Source organism: Camelus bactrianus, chromosome 5 (genome assembly GCF_048773025.1).
Source record: "Camelus bactrianus isolate YW-2024 breed Bactrian camel chromosome 5, ASM4877302v1, whole genome shotgun sequence".
In the NCBI taxonomy this organism is placed as follows: domain Eukaryota; kingdom Metazoa; phylum Chordata; class Mammalia; order Artiodactyla; family Camelidae; genus Camelus; species Camelus bactrianus.
Genome location: NC_133543.1, coordinates 51,427,595 through 51,448,651, shown reverse-complemented (window position 1 = coordinate 51,448,651; position 21,057 = coordinate 51,427,595). Strand labels below are relative to the sequence as shown.

Here is a 21,057-nt window from a genome sequence, read left to right as displayed (position 1 = left end):
TCTTATAACTTAATCAGTAAAGTTCGAACATTTGCACAGATGTCAGAATTGTTATAGTCAGTGATTTGTACTTTCTATTTCTCCCGTTTTGAACTCTAACTGTTCTCCTATGCCTCTCCCACCATTGGATGATGGGAGTGCTGGGAACACTGGTGTCTTCAGTTTCATAGCTCACCAAGGGGAATTGTGCTTCAGGGAACTGCATTTAATGGATTATGGTCAGGAATCTCCTTTGCTCAGATATAAATAATTTAGATGATGAGATCTTGAATTTTGACTTGATGCTATAATGTGGTGAGAGGGGAACCTTGGGAGGGAGTGAAGAATTTTTTTTCCTTTGGAAGAGGCATGAATTGTTGAGGGCCATTCTAGGTGGCTTCTAAGATTCCCACCCATGGTGTACATACCTTATGTAATCCCCTCCCCTTGAATGTGGAAGAATCTATGAATATGGTAGGATATTAGTTCTGTGGTTAGATTATGTTATATGACAAAAGTGAAAGAGTTTGCAGATGTGATTTAATGCCCTTTGAATTAGTCAGAAGGGAGACTATTCTTGGTGGGCCTGACCTTATCAGATGAGTCTTTAAATGTGATTTCCCTACTGACTTTGATGAAATAGTCAAGTTGTGAGAAAGCCACAGGACTGGGAACTGAGGGTAGCCTTTAACAGCTGAGAGCCAGAAAGAAAACAAATTCTGCCAATGACCTGAATGAGCATGGAAGGGTAACCCAAACCTCAGAGGAGATCCCATCCTGGCTGACACCTTGATTTCAGGTAAGACCCTGAGCAAAGAACTCAGCCTAGACTCCTGATCCACAGAGAACAAATAAGTTTGTGTTGTTTTAAACATCTAAGATGGTGATAATTATCATGCAGCAGTATTAAATTAATACACTGACATCACAGTAGGACCTTTGAACTGAAGATTGAAATGACTAGTTTTCAATGTGCTTGTAACTGGAACTTCATGTACTTTGTTTCCCAGACTTTTTTTCCTCCTGCCTTTGTAATTAAAGTTTTGTGTGTGTATGTGCTTTTACTTTTTAAATCAATTTTACTGAGGTATGATTTACAAACAGTAAGATATGCCTATTTTAGGTGTACTTTGATGAATTTTGACAAGTAAAATGTGTCCATATAACCATTTCCACAACAAACCTACAGAACATTTCTGTCACCCCCGAAAGTCATGCACCTTTGTAGTCAACTCCAGGTCCCAGGAAACCACTTGTTTGCTTTCTATCATTGCAGATTTTTTTCATTATTTTAATGTGGTTTAAATTAAAATATATATATATTTATGTATGTACATAAAATATGCCAGTATGTAAATTAACTTTGAGTCTTCTAGAGTTTCATATAAAAAGTATAGTAAATTATATATTATATAAACTCCTTTGTATCTGGTTTCTTTCATTTCACATAATGTTTTGAGGTTCATCCATATTGATACATATATCAATAGTTTGCTCCTTTTTATTTCTATCTTGTGGCTCATTCTATGGATCCAGTGCAGTTTGTTTCATCTGTTGACATTTGGGTCATTTCCAGTTTTTATCATTAATATAGTTGCCAAACACAATCATACATGTCTTTGTGGATATAGATTTTCATTTCTTTCAGGTAAATTCCTAGGGGTGAAATTACTGGGTCATATGGTAGGTATATGTTTAACTGCCAGCTGTTTTCCATAACGGTTGTGCCATTTTACAATCCCACCAACAAAATGTATCTCCATCATTTGTCAATCTTTTTAACTTTAGCCATTCTAGTTGGTATGTAGTGTTATATCACTGTGGTTTTAACATGTATTTCCCTGGTGACTAATGATGTTAAGCATCTTTTGTGTGCTTATTGACCACTTGTAAATCTTTTTTGGTAAAGTGCCTGTTTATGTCATTTCACATTTTAAGGGTTTGTTTTCTTATTATTGAATTTTGTATGAGGAAAATCCTTTGTTAGATATATGTATTGTAGATATTTTCTCTCAGTCTCTGGCTTACCTTTTCATTTCTTAATTTTTGTCTTCCAAAGAGCAAAAGTTTTAAGGTTTTTATTGAGTTATAGTCATTTTACAATGTTGTGTCAAATTCCAGTGTAGAGCACAATTTTTCAGTTATACATGAACATACATATATTCATTGTCACATTTTTTTTTGCTGTAGGCTACCACAAGATCTTGTATATATTTCCCTGTGCTATACAGTATAATCTTGTTTATCTATTCTGCATATGCCTGTCAGTATCTACAAATTTTGAAATCCCAATCTGTCCCTTCCCATCCCCCACCCCCTTGGCAACCACAAGTTTTATTTCATGTCTGTGAGTCTGTTTCTGTTTTGTATTTATGTTCATTTAAAAATTTTTTTTAGATTCCACATATGAGCAATCTCATACGGTATTTTTGTTTCTCTTTCTGGCTTACTTCACTTAGAATGACATTCTCCAAGAGCATCCATGTTGCTGCAAGTTGTGTTATGTTGTTGGTTTTTATGGCTGAGTAGTATTCCATTGTATAAATATACCACATCTTTTTTATCCAGTCATCTGTTGATGGACATTTAGGCTGTTTCCATGTTTTGGCTATTGTAAATAGTGCTTCTATGAACATTGGGGTGCAGGTGTCTTTTTGAAGTAAGGTTCCTTCTGGATATAAGCCCAGGAGCGGGATTCCTGTTCATATGGTGAGTCTATTCCTAGTCTTTTGAGGAATCTCCATACTGTTTTCCACAGTGGCTGCACTAAACTGCATTCCCACCAGCAGTGTAGGAGAGTTCCCTTTTCCCCCACAGCCTCTCCATCATTTGTCATTTGTGGAATTTTCAATGATGGCCATTCTGACTGGTGTGAGGTGATACCTTATTGTAGTTTTGATGTGCATTTCTCTGATAATTAGTGATATTGAACATTTTTTCATGTGCCTGTTGATCATTTGTATTTCTTCCTTGGAGAATTGCTTGTTTAGGTCTTCTGCCCATTTTTGGATTGGGTTGTTTGTTTTTTTCTTATTATGTCATATGAGCTGCTTATATATTCTGGAGATCAAGCCTTTGTCGGTTTCATCGTTTGCAAAAATTTTCTCCCATTCCATAGGTTGTCATTTTATTTTACTTATGGTTCCCTTTGCTGTGCAGAAGCTTGTAAGTTTTATTAGGTCCCATTTGTTTATTCTTGCTTTTATTTCTACTGCTTGGATAGACTGCCCTAGGAAAACATTTTTGAGATGTATGTCAGATAATGTTTTGCCTGTATTTTCTTCTAGGAGGTTTATTGTATCTTGTTTTATGTTTAAGTCTTTGATCCATTTTGAGTTTATTTTTGTGTATGGTATAAGGGAGTGTTCTACCTTCATTGGTTTACATGCTGCTGTTTAGTTTTCTCAACAGCATTTGATGAAAAGGCTGTCTTTATTCCATTGTATTTTCTTGCCTCCTTTGTTGAAGAGAAGTTTTAAGTTTTTAATGTTAATGAAGTTTAACTGATCATTTTTTTCTTTTCTATTTAATGTTTTTTTGTTGTCCTGTCTGAGAAATCTTTCCCAACCAAGATCACAACAATTTTCTTGTTTTCTTCTAGAAGTCTTAACAGTTTTAGATTTTAATTTATGCATATGAACTGTTTCAGGTTAATTTTAATATATGATGTGAAAAAAGGTAGAGGTTCACTTTTGTCTCCCATAAGAGTCCTTTATTTTCTATATGGATAGTCAGTTGTTCCAGCACCACTTTTTTTTATTGAAGTATAGTTGATATACAATGTTATATAAGTTGCAGGTATACAACTTAGTGACTTAAAATTTTTAAAGGTTATATTCCATTTATACTTATTATAAAATATTGGCTATATTTCCTGTGATGTACAATATGTCCTTACAGCTTATTTTATACATAATAGTTTGTACCTCTTAACTCCCTTCCCCTTTATTGCTCCTCCTCCCTTCCCTCTCTGCACTGGTAACCAATCTGTCTGTGAGTCTGCTTTTTTTCTGTTATACTCACTAGCTTGTTGTATTTCTTAGATTCCACATATAAGTGATATAATATAGTATTTATCTTTCTCTGTCTGACTTATTTCACGTAGTATAATATCTTTCAAGTCAGTCCATGTTGTTGCAAATGCGAAATTTCATTCTTTTTTTATGACTGAGTAGTATTTCATATATGTGTGTGTGTATATATATATATATATACACACACACTTTCTTTATCCTTTAATCTGTTGATGGACCCTTAGGTTGCTTCCGTATCTTGGCAGTTGTAAATAATGCTGCTATGAACATTTAGTGAATGTATCTTTTTAAATTAGTGTTTTTGGGGTTTTTGGACATATACCTGGGAGTAGAATTGCTGGATCATATGGTAGTTCTATTTTAATTTTTTGAGAAACCTCCATACTGTTTTCCATGGTGGCTGCACCAATTTCATTTCCACCAACAGTGTGCAAGGGTTCCCTTTTCTCCACATCCTTGCCAACATTTGTTATCTGTGTTCTTTTTGATGATAGCCACTCTGACAGGCGTGAGATTATATCTCATTGTGGTTTTGATTAGCACTTCCCTGATCAGTGATGTTGAGCACATGCCTACTGACCATCCGCATTTCCTCTTTGGAAAAGTGTCTATTCAGTTCTTCTGCTTATATTTAAATTGGATTGTTTGCTTTTTGATGATAAGTTGTGTGAGCTGTTTGTATATTTTGGATATTAATCCCATCAGATATATTGTTTGCAAATATTTTCTTCCACTGAGTAGGTTGTCTTTGTTTTGTTGATGGTTTCTTTTGCTGTGCAAAAGCTTTTATGTCTTGTTAGGTCACATTTGTTGATTTTTGCTTTTATTTCCTTTGCTATAGGAGATAGACCTCAAAAATATTGCTACAATTTATGTCAAGGAGTATTCTGCCTATGTTTTCCTATAGAGGTTTTATGGTTTCTGGTCTTACATTGAGGTCTTTAATCCATTTTGATTTTAATTTTGTATATGCTGTTAGAGAATGTTCCAACTTCACTCCTTTATGTGTAGCTGTCCAGTTTTCACAGCACTATTTATTGAAGAGACTGTCTTTTCTTCATTGTATATTCTTGCCTCCTTTGTTGTAGATTAATTGACCATAGGTGTTTGGGTTTATTTCTGGGCTCAATATTCTGATCCATTGATCAGTGTGACTGTTTTTGTGCTTGTACCATACTGTTTAGATTATTGTAGCTTTGTAGTATAGTCTGAAGTCAGAGAATGGGATTCTTCCAGCTCTGTTCTTTTTCAAGATTTTTTTTTTTTTTTTTGGCTATTTGGGATCTTTTGTGTTTCCTTACAAATTTTAATATTATTCTAGTTCTGTGAAAAATTCCATCGATATTTTGATAGGGATTGCATGGAATCTGTAGGTTGCCTTGGGTAGTATCTAGCACCATTTGTTGAACTACTCTTGCCTGCTCACTCCTTTCAAGAACACCTATTTATTCTTATCCTAAAAGCAAAGTTAAGGCCTTGAGAGGGGAAATGTATAACAACATTAGAGCCCACTGAAACAGTGCAAAGTCTGGATAGCAAAGAAGCACAGTAGAGTCAAAGCAGGAATGAAAAACCAGTTGTTATCCTTAAGTCACTGAGTCATTTCTTCTCCCTACTCCACCCATCTCCTTTTTAAAATGATCACCTTTATTAATGTTGAGAGTTCATGAATAATAATTAGAGTCTTCCCTCCAGGGTGTCACCTTTCACCCTTCATTGAGTGTCCACAGTTTCTTGGATGCCCCCAGATACTGTCTTTTCTTCTGCCAAGAGAAGACACATCTTACTAGGAAGACATTCAGTGAGCCAAAATATATTTTATAACCTTAAGATTAAAAAAAACCTAAAATCTAGAATCTACATATCATAAAATGTGCTTCAGTGCCCATATTTTACTCTTTGTTCAGTTAGGTGGCAATCAATGTTACGGTAATATACTCCATTCTTAAAACAAAATTATTGCACTTAGCAACAATTTTTCAACTACTAGAAAATTGATATTAAGTAAAAAGCCTTTAAGGGGAGAAGTAATCACATTTGTATTACTCCTAGTGTTTGATCTATTCTTTAACTTCTACATGAAGACAGTCATTAGATACATGTCACAAGTTCCTGAGCGGTGTTTATTACAGTATGTTTTAAAACATAAAAGAGCTATGAGAGGGTTTTAATGTTACTATAAAACATTTTATTTTAAAATGTTTAATCTGTATACTTAAGTGTTGAATTTATAGAATCCTTTGTTCTTTTGTTAAACAAAGGCTTTCTTACTATAAAGAACTTGTGGGATCCTTTTCAAGATCTCAAGATTATGGAAAATAAAATGAAACATAGTTCATGTACAAGGTATTCTGTGGGATGTGCTCCTAGAAATCATGGAGGATGCATAAGAAATGATGTTTTCTTATATAACTGAAAAGTAACACACTGCTCATGTAACTGGATGAAACACAAACATTCTGAATTTGTGACTAAACTCGCCAGCAATCAATATGCACAGTTAGAACAGTAAGCCATGCTTAAAAACATGTTCATTTTCTTAATATACCACATCCAAAATAGATGTGTTCTTGCTTGATTGGATTGAGTTGATGTTTAGTTTAGGAGGTTGGCAGTGGATTATGCAGAGTAGGTAAATCCCAGTTTTGATGGGGACAGTGAAGGGTAGAGTAGGGAAGCAAGGAAAGCCATGTGCTCATCACCTCAGCCTTCCTACTAAGATGCGTAGTTGTCTTAGTAATAGCTGCAGCCCCTGTATTTTGATGCTAGTCATGGGAGGAATCAGGTCTCTTCTCTTCCCATTGTCACCAGCTCCACTGACCTCCAATCTGGTCAAACTGGAAACAAACCAATGACTCTTAAGTGAATCACTCTAGTCCCATTTACCATAGTTCAGTGTTTCTTCCCTAACCTTTAAAAGGCTGAACTCTCTTTATAATTATCCTTATCATTATAAAGCCAGACTACTCCAGAACTCTAACATTACATCTCACTATTTGCCAGTGGCCAGGAATTCTGAGCTATTAATTCCTGATTCCCAGCATGTATCTGTGCTTTTCTTTATGCTGTTCTCTACTTGGATACATTCTCCTCCCCAATCTAATCCTATTAGACTATCAAGTTGTACTCCTGAATTCATATTTATATTACTCAAACCTCCACTAAAAAATGAGCAAGCTTTTATACATTGACCATCATTGACAAAATGATAGATGGTTATCATACCAAAAGTTTGTCAGTCATTTATATCCAGATCACAGTATCATAATATCCATTATATCATATACATTGCATGGCCTTGATCTAAGTTGATCTACATCTTGGCTCCTGTGTATCTTCTGTATGAAAAAAAAGAACAAGGAAAATGTCTATAATTATTTATATTTCATTATTAGTAATTTTATAAAACATTTTACAAATATTTTAAACTCATACCTCCAAAGTAGATCTACTGTGGTGCCCAAAGTTATTTTAATAGCATGCCATTAATAGTACATAGTAACACATTTAGAAGGTTATTATTTTGTTTTGCAGAATAATTTGTACACTCAAATTGAGGTTCAGTGCTCAATGGGCTGATAAAATTGCAACTCTTCACAGCATTAAACATAAACATTATGAATGGAGTGGGTTTAATTGTTATTGTTCTTTCATGCAAACCCAAAACACATAAACAATCTGATGATGTTGAACTATTTACAGTGCACTAACCATCAGGTTAGATTTTAAAGATTAAAGAGGTTACAGAAAGATGAAAAAAGTTACTGTCTATTTCTTAGAATTTCTATTACCTACTGATTATAACATACCTAGTAAAGCTTGGAAAATCCATTTTGTAAGCTATAATATTATCTGCACTAATAAAAAAGTAAATAGTATGAAAAATGTTCTCCAGATGCTGTCAGCTTATACACTTTTAGAATACACATATTGTGAGGAGAGGGGCAGAAAAGAGGGAGAGAAGAGCCATGAAGCCTAGAAGGGGGCTGAAGTAGAAATGACAATTTCAACTTGATGGCAGAAGGTCATTTGAATGGCATGGACATCTAACTCTGGATTTTAGGTTATCTCTAGAATTGTGATATAAACCCCATTCATCTCACAAAACTTTAAGCAAAATCTGTTAAAACACAAAGGCTTTGTGTGAATATTTTCTCCCCTGTAGAGATCAGAAAGAGGTACTAAATTTCGGCTCAGAACAGAGACAGGGTGTTATGAAGATAGGGCAATGAGTAATCTGAACAAATTAATTCAGAGGAAGTCAAAGCTTGGAGCTGTAGGTACTATGAGAAGATAAACCCTCTGGGATAGCACAGACATCTTGGGTACATGGTTGGATGTTGCACAGAATCTGGAATGATGTTTTAGCCAATCTTATCTCATTGTTACAGGCAAGGTGACACTGCTGACATCTGAGGTTCCTACAGATTAACACCTATTTTCATATATGAAAATAATGATATCTTGAGGATTTAATGAAGATGTGGAATGTTCTTTCCCCTTCTTACAGTCATTCTCATAGGCTTCACATTGTAACTCCAGTGATTCTTTGATCTGTAGGACACATACTCTCTTAGTCGCACACTTGCCACTTGACTCAGCTGGGGATGAGCAAAGGTTAGGACTTAGACTCCTTCCTACAGCCCTGGCAGCCATTCTTTATCTTTTTTCAATTGCATTTGCTGCATAACACTATCTTGCACTCAGTGTAGTGTTATTTTTCAATTAACAAATATTTATTCAGTTTTATGAAAAAAAGATAGCCAAAGATTCTATCTCCATGACATCAGAGGGAAACAAATTCACATGTAACCATCTCCACGTTGATAGGACTTGGTGTTTATAATCATATATACCTATGTTTCACTTTTCTTTCATTTGACATCATTTAGATCTTAGATGCTCCAACATCTGATGTATGTCAGTGCGTCATCCTGGATTTGCCAGCAGAGTCCTACAGAGTAGTCGAGACATCGGTGCTCACCACCTGACTAAGCCTTAACATTCCTACTGGAAAAGACACTGAAGTTTAGACTTGCAAAATGAAAATTCAGGTTTAAGAGTAGCATTAAATTATGTTGGCGTGAGTCAAGTATTTTGAAAATAAGTCAAAGTAGAGAATGACTAATCAGGAAGTCTTCAAAAGATGCTTTACCAGAGGACTTCTTCTTATTTGGGAGGAGACCAGAGCTACAGAGTGTGAAGTTGCAAATTCCTCCCCAGAGCTCATGCTCTCACTTTTAGAACATTTCTATTTTTTTTTAATTAATAAAAATTACAAAAAATGATGGCTGCAAAATTTTAAAACAATACAGAAACATAGAATAAAAGGTTTAAGTACTCCTTCATCTGCCCCTTCCCTCCAATAACACTTTTCTCCCGAGAAGTAACCATTGTTAACAGCTTAGTCTATTTCCTCCCAAAACTTTTCTATATATTCCTGAATATACTTACACACATACATATCTCTAAGCTGCAGCAAGTGTGTAAATAGATGAAAGGAATCATACTGCATATATTGTTGTGGAGTGTAAGTAACAAATCAAGGGGTACATAGATATCAACCCGACTTATTACTAAAAATGTCAACCTTGATCACTAGTTAAGGAGGTGTCTGCCCTAGGTTTCTCCCCAGCAAAGTTACTATTTTTCTCTTTCCATGCTCTAGTCTTTGAAAGTGAGTTACTCAGTCTAGCCCACACTCAAGGGAAGGAGAATTAAGCTCCATATCCTCGAGAGGGAAGTATCTAAATATATTAGTTGGAATGCTGTAAGAAAGACTTTTCCTTCTCTACCATTTATTTATTTATTCAGTCATTTATTTATGTCAGTATGGATGCATGGATATTTAATTTATTCTTTGGGTTATAATGCAATACCACAGAGATTTATTTTGTTGCTCAAATTCTCATGCTTTTTAACTTATTCACTCTCTCACTCTCTCACTCACTCACTCACTTCAAAAGCATATTTGAAAGAGGAGCAGGCATAATAGGATTCTATTTATGTTTTCAGCTCCTTACTCATTCCTCTCTCACTGAGTCACTGGTTTTTAATGTCTGCCTTCTAACGAAATGAAAGTCAGGTGGAAGATGAGCTGTATGTGAGGCCATAATCTAAGCTGGTGGAGATGGAATCCGGGGAGGGATTGGAGCTTTGTGTTCCTCACCAGCCCACACCCAACACCTGTTATTGACAATATCAGTGACTTTTTGACCCTTCAACATTGTCCATTCCTGATGAAAAGCCAGAAATAACTTACCCAGGTTCCCAGAATAAACTGGGACTAGGTTATAAAAACTTCCTCTCTCAAGGACTGGACTCAGGTATATGCATTTTTACTAGGCTGGATGAAAGTGAAAAATTGACTAAAAAAGAATCTACGATTCTGACAAAAATACAATTTTGACAAAAATTACTCATATCTTTTTAAAGTAGGTTAATTATAATTTCTGTTTTAAAAGCATTTTTAAGGTAAATTTTTATCACTTGATCACCTCAGGCCATGTTTAATTTTTAGATGACCAAATGATTATAATTTCTTTTCAGCTACAAATGTACATGTTTATCATCTTAGGTAAGAAAAGGCCTTTCCAGTATCTCACCTTTTCAAGTGAAATAGTTTCATTGTATTTCAAAACTATATTTGTAATTGAATCCATGTAGAGGAATGCATTTTGGACAACTATTGAATTCATAATAGGAAGATTTAAATGTAGTGACCACAGAGATTGTTATTTCATCATGCCATTGAGCAATGCTACTATGAAAATTAAATAGTAAATTAGCAGAAATTTTATAAAGTAAGTGAATCAAGATGAATCTATAAAAATTGATTGCTATAATTTAAAAAAATTAAATGGTTTCCAAATATTGAGCTACCATATTTTATATATTTTTAATTTTAGGATCAAAGGAAAACCATAACATTTAACCTAGGAAAGGTGGATATAGAGCAGGAAAAAAAAAAAAAGGATAAGAAGGATGAAAAATAGAGGCAAAAAAAAAAATTTCCTAAACATCCCACCTAATTTTACCTAATCCAATTGAGGTGGACTTACAGTAGTTCTTAAAATTTTGTCTCACGATTGTGTACAAGAAGCTGGTCTTGATTTTTCACATTTGGCTTTTAGGACCAGGTATGATAATTAAGAATGTGTCCAAAAGTCAGTGTATGCCAAATGAACTATATGGTTTAGGACTGATTCTGGGATGGGTTCAAATAAAAACAAAGAAGATTTACTTTTCTTCGGTTAGAATTTGTGAGAAATAACAATGTGTTCTCATGGGTCTTTTAAGAACTGACAAATTTGCTTTGCTCAGTGAATAAGAAATACTTCGAACATATTTAACAATCTGCCATGTTTACATTACCATAGATTCTAGGAAACGTGATAGAAACCACACGGTAAGAAGCAGCTGAAAATCACAGGATTCCTTCTATCACTGTTTCCTACACTCCCTCTGGCAAAGTCATGGTCATTCTTAGAGTAATACCAAAATAACAGTAATATGCTGAGATTTAGATCCCTATTGATCCATGGGTCAATTTCTCAATTAGTTCAGAACCTGGAGGGAAGCTGGAATATAATTAAGTGAGGCCCTACACCCCAAACCCCAATACTTCACTTCACTTGGATAACACTTATCTTTTATATTAGCTAAGGCACTACCTCCTCCAGAAGGCTTCTCTGCCCCCACCCCCATTCTCCTCTTTGAGTTCAAGACTTCTTCTCTGTTATTCTTTTCTAGTGGAGCACTGACCACAGTATTTTGCAGTTATCTGTTCCCTCCCTGGATGGTCAGTCTCACAAGGGGCATTTTAAAAATTCTGAGCACCTAGTACAGCACCAGTTACCTAGTAGATGCCTGTTGTGCAATGGAAATGATTCAACACTCAATTTAGTGTTCATTCTTATTGGCCCAATCATTTTATGAGGTGTTCTGTTTTTACTCTGTAGTTTCCATTTCATCTCCATCTTCCTATAGAGGAAAGCAAAAAAAAGGAAATACACTACAGTTCAATTATATATTTTAATCATGCCATATATTTATATAAGAATCTATACTGAAGTAATATGATTCTAGTTTATAATATAATGAAGAAAAGCAATAGAATTCCCACTCTTGGGCATATATCCAGAAGGAACCCTACTTCAAAAAGACACCTGCACCCCAATGTTCATAGCAGCACTATTTACAATAGCCAAAACATGGAAACAGCCTAAATGCCCATCAACAGATGACTGGATAAAGAAGATGTGGTATGTTTATACAATGGAATACTACTCAGCCATAAAAACCGACAACATAACACCATTTGCAGCAACATGGATGCTCATGGAGAATGTCATTCTAAGTGAAGTAAGCCAGAAAGAGAAAGAAAAATACCATATGAGATTGCTCATATGTGGAATCTTTAAAAAACAAGCAAACGAACAAAAAAAAAAAAAACCCAAAGCATAAATACAAAACAGAAATAGACTCACAGACATAGAATACAAACTTGTGGTTGCCAAGGGGGCAGGGGGTGGGAAGAGATAGACTGGGATTTCAAAACTGTAGAATAGATTAAACAAGATTATACTGTATAGCACAGGGAAATATACACAAGATCTTATGGTAGCTCACAGAGAAAAAAATGTGACAATGAATATATATATGTTCATGTATAACTGAAAAATTGTGCTCTACACTGGAATTTGACACAACATTGTAAAATGATTATAAATCAATAAAAAATGTTAAAAAAAGCAATAGAATTGAACATGTGAATATAATTTTTAAACAATCCACACTCGTTACCAGAATTAAGGCCCTTTTCTAAGTTTATCTTCAACCTCTGTCTTCAGCTCATCTCTGGACTTGGGTAACTATCAGATTCATTTCAGTTGAGATTATAAGAAAATTGACACTCACTAATGCATGCCCACTTAGGAGACCTGCCCTGAAGGCTTGGGTTGGGATGGTCTGACATAATACATGGATCATGGGGCATATCAAAAATGAAACTTCATTTGGTAGTGGAGGGATCTCTAAAGAAACCTGAAAATATAGGGAGCCATTCTCCACAGCAACTGAAACTGAGGCAGGACCAGAGGTCATGTGACTGCCAGCTAAACACTGGCTCTCAAACTTGGCTTTCCACAACTTGGAAGCCTTTGAAATTCCTGATGCCCAGGCTGCACCCTGGACCAATGGAATCAGAATCTCTGGGGACACAGCCCAGGCATCAATGGTTTTTAAGCTCCTCATGTTATTCCAGTGTATAACCAAGGTTGAGAATTCCTGCAGTAAAGAGAGCAATGCCCTAGATATTTACAGAATACCTAGGTATTTGGAGAATAATGAAACAGGTTTCAAATGCACAGTCACAGCAGCAGGTGTTCCAAATTGTAGGTATTACATTGTTCATGAGCTTCTTCTTAAATGATCAACCTTAAACAGCTGCATTAATGTTACAAACAACAGAGACTGATTTATTTACTGTTAACTCTCCAGAATGATTCCATAGAGGCATGCAGGCAAAATTATACAGATAAAGAGATAATACATTTTACTAAGAAAACTTAAAATTCAAGTTGCAGATGTTGTCTGGAGTATGAGCAGGGTGGTACCACCAATGTGCTCACTGTGCCAGGGGGAACACTGAGAACCCACGTCTTGCAGCACTGCTAGTTCAGCTCAGCTCACAGGCCTCCACAGGCCTCCTCAGCCACCATTTTTAACTTGCAAGGATATAAGGTAAGCATGGAGAGGCATGGTTTTTCATCCCAGTGAAGGACTCTAAATCCAGGCAAATCTGGATTCTAATAATAGTAATAGTAGTTAACACTTACATGGGGCTTTCCATATGCCAGGCACTTAGTAAATGCTTTCAGTATTGACTTCTTTGAACCTTATAACCTCCCTAGAAAGTTAAGTATTATTAGCTGCCCTTCCTTACAGAGGTAACCTGAAGCACGGAGAGGTTAAGGAACTTGCTCAAGGTCACACAAGGCAGTGTGCTATAGAATTCAGGATTTGAGCTCAGAAAGCATGGCTCCTGATTCTGTGCTTTTATCCGTTATTCAACACTTCCACATACTAGGGATGCAACTCCCCGTGGCCGTGGGTATGTTATTGAATCTCACTGAGTCTCATTTTCTCATTTTAATAGTACTTATCTTGCAGGGTTGGTGGGAGGGAAACAGCTAGTACAGTGCCTGCCACGATTTTCTCTCCGGGGGTGTTATTCTCTGCCTCCAGGCAGGTTATTGTCAGCTCATTCTACCCCATGGGCCTGGGTGGAGGACTTGGATGTTTACTTAGTGATTCATTAAGAGAGACTAGCAGAGCTTTGTAATTTCTCTTGTCTCCTACTTCAGAATATAAGATAATAGATACAAGCATTGTACCCAAGCAGATTCCACATTCTCGCAGACCATACTTAAGAAGTAATGATTTCAAAGATGATTAATTTCAGCTACTTCTGTCCTGAGTAAAATCAACTTCACTTCAGTTTGGCTGTACTGTTTAGCTAAGTTAAGAAATTTCCCCAAGGGAGTTCATGATGTATATTATAAGGATGTATAAATATATGTATTGGGCACTACTCGGAAGCACTTTTCTGAAAACGGAAATCCACCCAATCAAGTCACAGTAGCTGGAGTAGAGATGAAAGAATTGCTTTCTTTTGCCATTTAAAAACAGTTCATGTGTTATGCCTCCATTTATATGAAATTTCCAGAATAAGGGAATCCTCAGAGACAGAAGGTAGATTAGTAATTGCCAGGGCCTGGAGAAAGGGTGAGAATGGGGAGTGACTAGTAGTGGGTGTGGGGTTGCTTTTTTGGGTAAAAAAAATGTTCTGGAATTAAATAGTGGTAATGATTGCACAACTCTCTGAATAAACAAAAAACACTGACGTGTACACTTTAAATGGATAAATTTCACGGTATGTAAGTATCTCAAAAATGCTGTTAAAAACTGTTCACGTGAATGTTGTTGGCTTTGTCTGTCGTGCCTTCAGTGTCCAGAGAGGGAAGTCACCAGCCAGATGGATATTTTACAGATGACTGCTGCTTACCTTAGCTGCCACAGATGGGTATTACCCCAGGCAGTACTGTAGGATGTAGGATTATGATGACATTTTTCAGACTGAGTAACTGAGAGGCTATTTGGGGTGACCAAGTTCTCTGTAGGAATCCTAAATCAAATTCCTACTCTGTTGCTACCCCAAGCGGCCTAATTACCCAGTGCTATTGTGAGAGTGACCAGATATGCCCAACCGTCTTGGCATACTGTGATTGTCTTAGTACCTAACACAGCAGGTGCTCAAGAAATCTTTGATGAATGACTGAATGAGTGATTGAGACTCCCCATGGATCTGGGTTGGAGTAATGTCTCTGAACCCAAATTGTGCTTTAAAAATTTTTTTTTCACCTGGTATAACTGCAATGTGCTCTGAAATACGTTGATGCAATATTTTTAGAACATTCAAACAATGAATTATGTTTATAGTTTATACATATATTTATATTTATATATATATTTATAAATATATATAGTATTATATTTATTTTAAAAAAAAGAACTCAGGATACAAAAGTAGTGCCCCCTTCCTCTCCCTCCTCACTACATAGGCATTACTTAGTCTTTTTAAATTAAGGGAGGTAGGGGCGGGATGGTGGGCAGTTGGGTTGGGGGTGGATTCTGTTTAAGCCATTGTCTAGAACAATAGTGACACCCTGTGGTGAATTCTTATAATAGACTATTAAACAGAGTGGGTGTGGATTTCCCTACATGCCTACTTGAAGCAAAAAGTACTATTAACCAAATTAATCAGACTTCAAATTAAATGAGAATTTATTGAGTGCCTACTATGCACAAATACTACGCTAGTGATTTCATAGATTTTATTTCTTTCCAGTATTTTATATTTCACCCAGACAATGAGGTGCTAAATTAATTCTCTATATATCTATGTCTAGAGCAGCTATGGCATCCAGAACTCATAAACTTGTATGCAAAATGTGTGTATGTGTGTTTCTAGGGGAATGAGCTATTAGCTTTAATAATATGCTCCCATGGGTTCCCTGCTCCCATAAAACTTGACATTGCTACTCAGAGTACATCTCTAACAATGCTATTATGATATACTTTGGACTAGCTTCATCAATCTCTTTTTTTCTGTAAGTTGCCATTTCTTCTGGCAAACCTAGCTCACCCTAGGTTGAAAAACTTTAGAAAAATCTTCAAAGAAAAAAAGAGGAAGAAAGGCAGAGGAAAAAAAGACAAGAAGGATAGGGTTAGAAAGCATCACAACATTGTAAACTGGAGAGAGCATTGGAATCTGTCAGTCCCAAATCCATTACTTCTGCCCATCTGAGCCTAGTCAACTTAGTTCTTCTTTGAATCTCGATTTCCTCATCTGCAAAATGGTGATGATAATGTCAGAGAATTATTGTGAGAATCAGTAGATGGCGATGAGTTTTTAGACACAATCAAAAGTACAACCCATGAGAGAAAAAAGTGATAAGTTGGACTTTTTATTAAAATGTAAAACTTCTGCTCTGCAAAAGAGACAGTTAAGACGAGCCATAGACCGAGAGAAAATATTTGCGAAACATGTCTGATAAACGATTTATATTTTAAATATACAGAGAATCCATTTAGAAAACTTATGCTTATAAATTTGAAATTGATAAATTTAAATTTGAAAGTGATAATGTATTATCCAAACAAAATTTTTTATTTATAGCATGTATTTTTTTCTTGTATATGAAACAGTACACGATCACCATAGAAAACATAAAAATAAGAGAAAAGGATAAAGAGAAAAATTTAGTTTATCCTATAGCTCAGCAATAATAATTGTTAACATTTTGATGTATTTTTTCCTGTTTTTGCTAAACATACATGAATATATTCATATGGTATCATTAGTTAACTGATATTTAAAGTTATCCTATTTGTTCTGCCTCAGGGGATCTAGATTTCTAAGAGAAGTAGGAGCCCCTTTCCAACACTGAGACATAGAATATCATATCCTGGTTTATAGCGTGACATCAGTCCAGCCCTGGAGCCACACCTGAGCTGGGGTTGGGAAGACAGGCAAATGGACTCCTCAGATGTGTGCTTGCTGCTGCTTCTGTCTCTGAACAGCTCTGGTTTGTGTTTGGGCATGCGCACGTATGAGTGAGCATGCACACTCACGGGGAGAGAAAGAAAGAGGCTGAGAGTCTGGGGCTGAGGCTTAGTGCTTGCAATGCTGGCTGCCTGCCAGCCAGCATGGCTTTAGGAAGCCCCAACCCAAGCAGTTTTTCCTTATCTTTGGAATATTCTTATTGAGGGATAGCATAAATACAGAAATGTATGCGGGTCATAAGTATATAAGTAGAATTTTCAAAAATCCAAGTGCACCTAGATCAAGAAGTATAACCAGCACCCCAGAACCCCCCACTAAGCTTCTTTCCAGTAATTACCTGCTACACGAGTGACCTGACTTCTAATACCATAGATCATTTTTGTCTGCCAAACAGACTTTATGATTCTATAATGGACTCTTAAAAGGAACTATTGTACCTTCATGAGCGCTATGTAAAGTAAAGTTGCATTGATATAAATAATTCAGACCAGAGTTCTAAGAGGGGATGAGGCCAACCAGGTAGGCCTGTCGGCTCCGATGTGGAAAGGGATCTTTACAGCCCTGGACTTGGGCAACACGACTTGTCTCTCTTGCAATCATTGGGGTACCAGGAGACCTCTGATTGAAGTCCTGTCCCAACGGTGCCTGATCTCCTCCTTGAAATCTTGCCCTTCCAACTTCAGGTAGTATCAGTACCACTCAGTTGCCCTGTCTTGGGTCCTGCCAGACAAAACTAACCTGCAGAGCCTTCTCAATCCTTGTCGCTTGACGTCTGCCAAGCCTGCTGTGTTGCCCTCTGTGAACTTAACCAGGCACTCTTGCTCCTAATTTGTAGGAGACTTTTGAAAGGTGTAGGCCTAGATAATGCAGACTGAAAAAACTAAAAAGTGAAATATAAAAAGTAAGTTTCAAAGAACTAAAAAGAACAGGAAAGAATACGGGTATTTGTTTTGTTCCTTTTGGTATATTTTAAGACATGAAAATTTCCAGTTTCCTTTTCTAGACTAAAGACAATAGGGAAGTCAAAATGGGTCTCAAACCTCACATTAGTCCATTTGTAGGATGATACAATAACTCTTCAACCGTAGGTTGAGCAGGGTCAAACCTTCCCTATATATTCTTGTTAGAAGTTATCTATCCGTTCTCTGTGCAAGTTTAATGTTTTATGTGTTCTTCTGCATGTCTTCCCTGATGCTGGTTGGAAACCACTGAAACACCCTGGAAGTCTGTTTTGGGACAGTTAGGAGGAGTCCATGGGGATTTCGTGAGCACTCAGTATATAACGTACAATGTAATGTGTTATAGGGAGTTGGAGATACCCATAGGGTGAGTGTGATTTACAACATCCTTTATAATTTAGAATAAAGGAGGTGGGTTTAGAGAGACCTTAGAGGTTAAAGAGATCAATCTTCTACTCAGTGAAGTAATCCCTTTGACAGTAACCTTGATAAATAGTTATTTAACATCTGCTTAAACATTTTCAATGATTTCCAATGACAAGAAGCTCACTGCTTATCTAGGCAGGTCATTTTATTTATTCCCAACTTGAATTATCAGGAAGCTTTTTTTTTTTTTTTTTTTTTAAATATAGTGATTTGAGGTCGTCTGCCTTCCTGGAATTACTTCCTAGGGAGCCCAGTTCTTTCCTCGAGAGTAACACAAAATAAGAGCTAGTAAACTACTGGGCAATATTCCTATAGTGAGAGAGTTACCATGTCATTCCTTCCCTTCTCCAAGTTAAATATCTCAGTTCTTTCCACCATCCACTAACCATCTTGGTCTCCTACCTCTAGACAGTGTTAATTTTATCAATGTCCAGTAGTATTGGTACTATCTGAAGTAGTCTTGGTGCTGCTGTAGATATAGTCTGGTCAACTTAAGGTCCAGTAAGTTTATAACTTTGATTTGGATTTAGTTCTTCCATTAATGCAGCCTAAGCTGCGTTGTTTTTGGAGGGTTTTTTTTTTTTTTTTTTTGGTGATCAAGTCACACTTTTGGCATATATAGAAGTGTAGTTAAAAACTGGCATATCTTATTTTTAAAATTCATATAGTTTAAAAATTAAATATAGTAAAATAGCATTTTTAGTGTATAGTTCTATGAGTCTTGACACATGTATAGATTTGTGTAACCACTACCACAATCAGGATACAGAACAATTCCATCTCCCCCCTAAAATTTCCTCCTATTATGCCTTTGTAGTCATACCCTCCTCTGACTCCTAAGCCCTGGAAACTACTAGTCTGTTTTTTCTTTTCAGGAATGTCATATAAGTGGAATCATTCAATATGTAACTTTTTGACTGGCTCTTTTCACTCAGCATAGAGCCTTTCTGATTCTTTCAACTTGTTTCATGTATCAGTAGTTCATTCCTTTCTATTGCTGAGTAGTGTTCCATTGTATGGATGTACCATTGCTTGTTTATCTATTCACCAGTTTAAGGATATTTGGTTGTTCCCAGTTTTTGGCAGTTTTTATGGAGCTACTGTAATCAAACATGTACCAATTTTTGTGTGAACATAGCCTTCATTTCTCCTAAATACTTACAAGTGGAATTGTTGAGATGCATCTAAATTTATATAAAACTTTCAAATGGCTTTTCAGAGTAGCTGTACCATTTTTTCTTTCCACCAGCAATTTTTGAGAGTTACAGTCATTCTATGTATTTGTCAGCACCTGGTATTGTCAATATTTTAAAATTTTAGCCATTCTAATGAGTGTTTAGTGATATTTCATCCTGGTTTTAATTTATTTGTGTTTCCCTAATGGCTTAAGATGTTGGACTATACTAATTTGCTTTCTGTTTATTCTTTTCAGTGAAATGTCTGCTTGAGTTTTTTCTCATCTTTTAATTAAGATGTTTTCTTATTATTGAGTTTTGAGAAATATACATATACATATATATATATATATATATATATATATATATATATATATATATATATATATATCTGGATATAAGTCCTTTTACCAACATGTAAGTTGTAAATAATTTCTCCCAGTATGTAGCTTGTCTTTCAGCAGTATCTTTTATAGAGTAAAAGTTTTTAATTTAGAGGAAGTCCAATTTATCAATTTTTTCTTTTATAGATTGTGTTTTGGGTGTCACGTCCAAGAATTCTACCTAATTCCAAGCTATGAATCTCTTTATTTTTCTTCTTCTAACCATTGTATAGTTTTGTGATTTACATTTAGATATATGACGCATTTTGAGTTAATTTTTGTTTATGGTTCAAGGTACTTTTTTTTTTTTGCATAAGGATGCCCAATTGTTCAAACACCATTAAAACAATAACAAACGATCCTTTCTCCATTGAAATGCCTTTCCATCTTTGTCAGAATTATATGTGTGATTTTATTTCTGGAATCTATTCTGTTCTGTAGATTTGTGTCTATTCCTTTGCTAATAATACACTCTCTTGATTACTATAGCTTTGTAGCAAAACTGTAGAGTAGTCTTCTTCCTCCAGCTTTATTTATCTTTCTCAAAATTATTGTGGCTAGTCTAGTTCTTTTGCTTTTCCACGGAAGTATTAGAATCAGATTTTTTTATATCTATCAAAAATACTGCTGGGATCGTGATTGGAACTGCATTAAACCTATAAATCAATTGACATCTTTTCTATGGTGAGTCTTTTATTCCTTGAACATAGTATATAGCTCTCCATTTATTTAGGTCTATTTTAAAATCAGTATTTTGGGGTTTACAGTGTGTAGTTTCTGTAAAAGTTTTGTTAAATTTACATCTAGAGATTTTCATTTTTTGGAGCTGTTGTAAGGGATATTGTGTTTTAAATTTAGGTATTTAATTGTTTATTGCTGTGTGAAAATGTGATTGATGACTGTCTTTGGCCTTTGTAGACTGTGATCTTGCTAAATACACTTATTAGATCTAGGAAATTTTTTTGTAGATTT

General features: G+C 35.6%; 1 long non-coding RNA gene across 2 annotated transcripts in view; it reads left to right on the top strand.

Moving 5' to 3' along the window:
- Positions 1-21,057, top strand: part of LOC141577709 (uncharacterized) — a 66,989-nt gene that overhangs the window by 1,710 nt on the left and 44,222 nt on the right. The window lies entirely within an intron of this gene.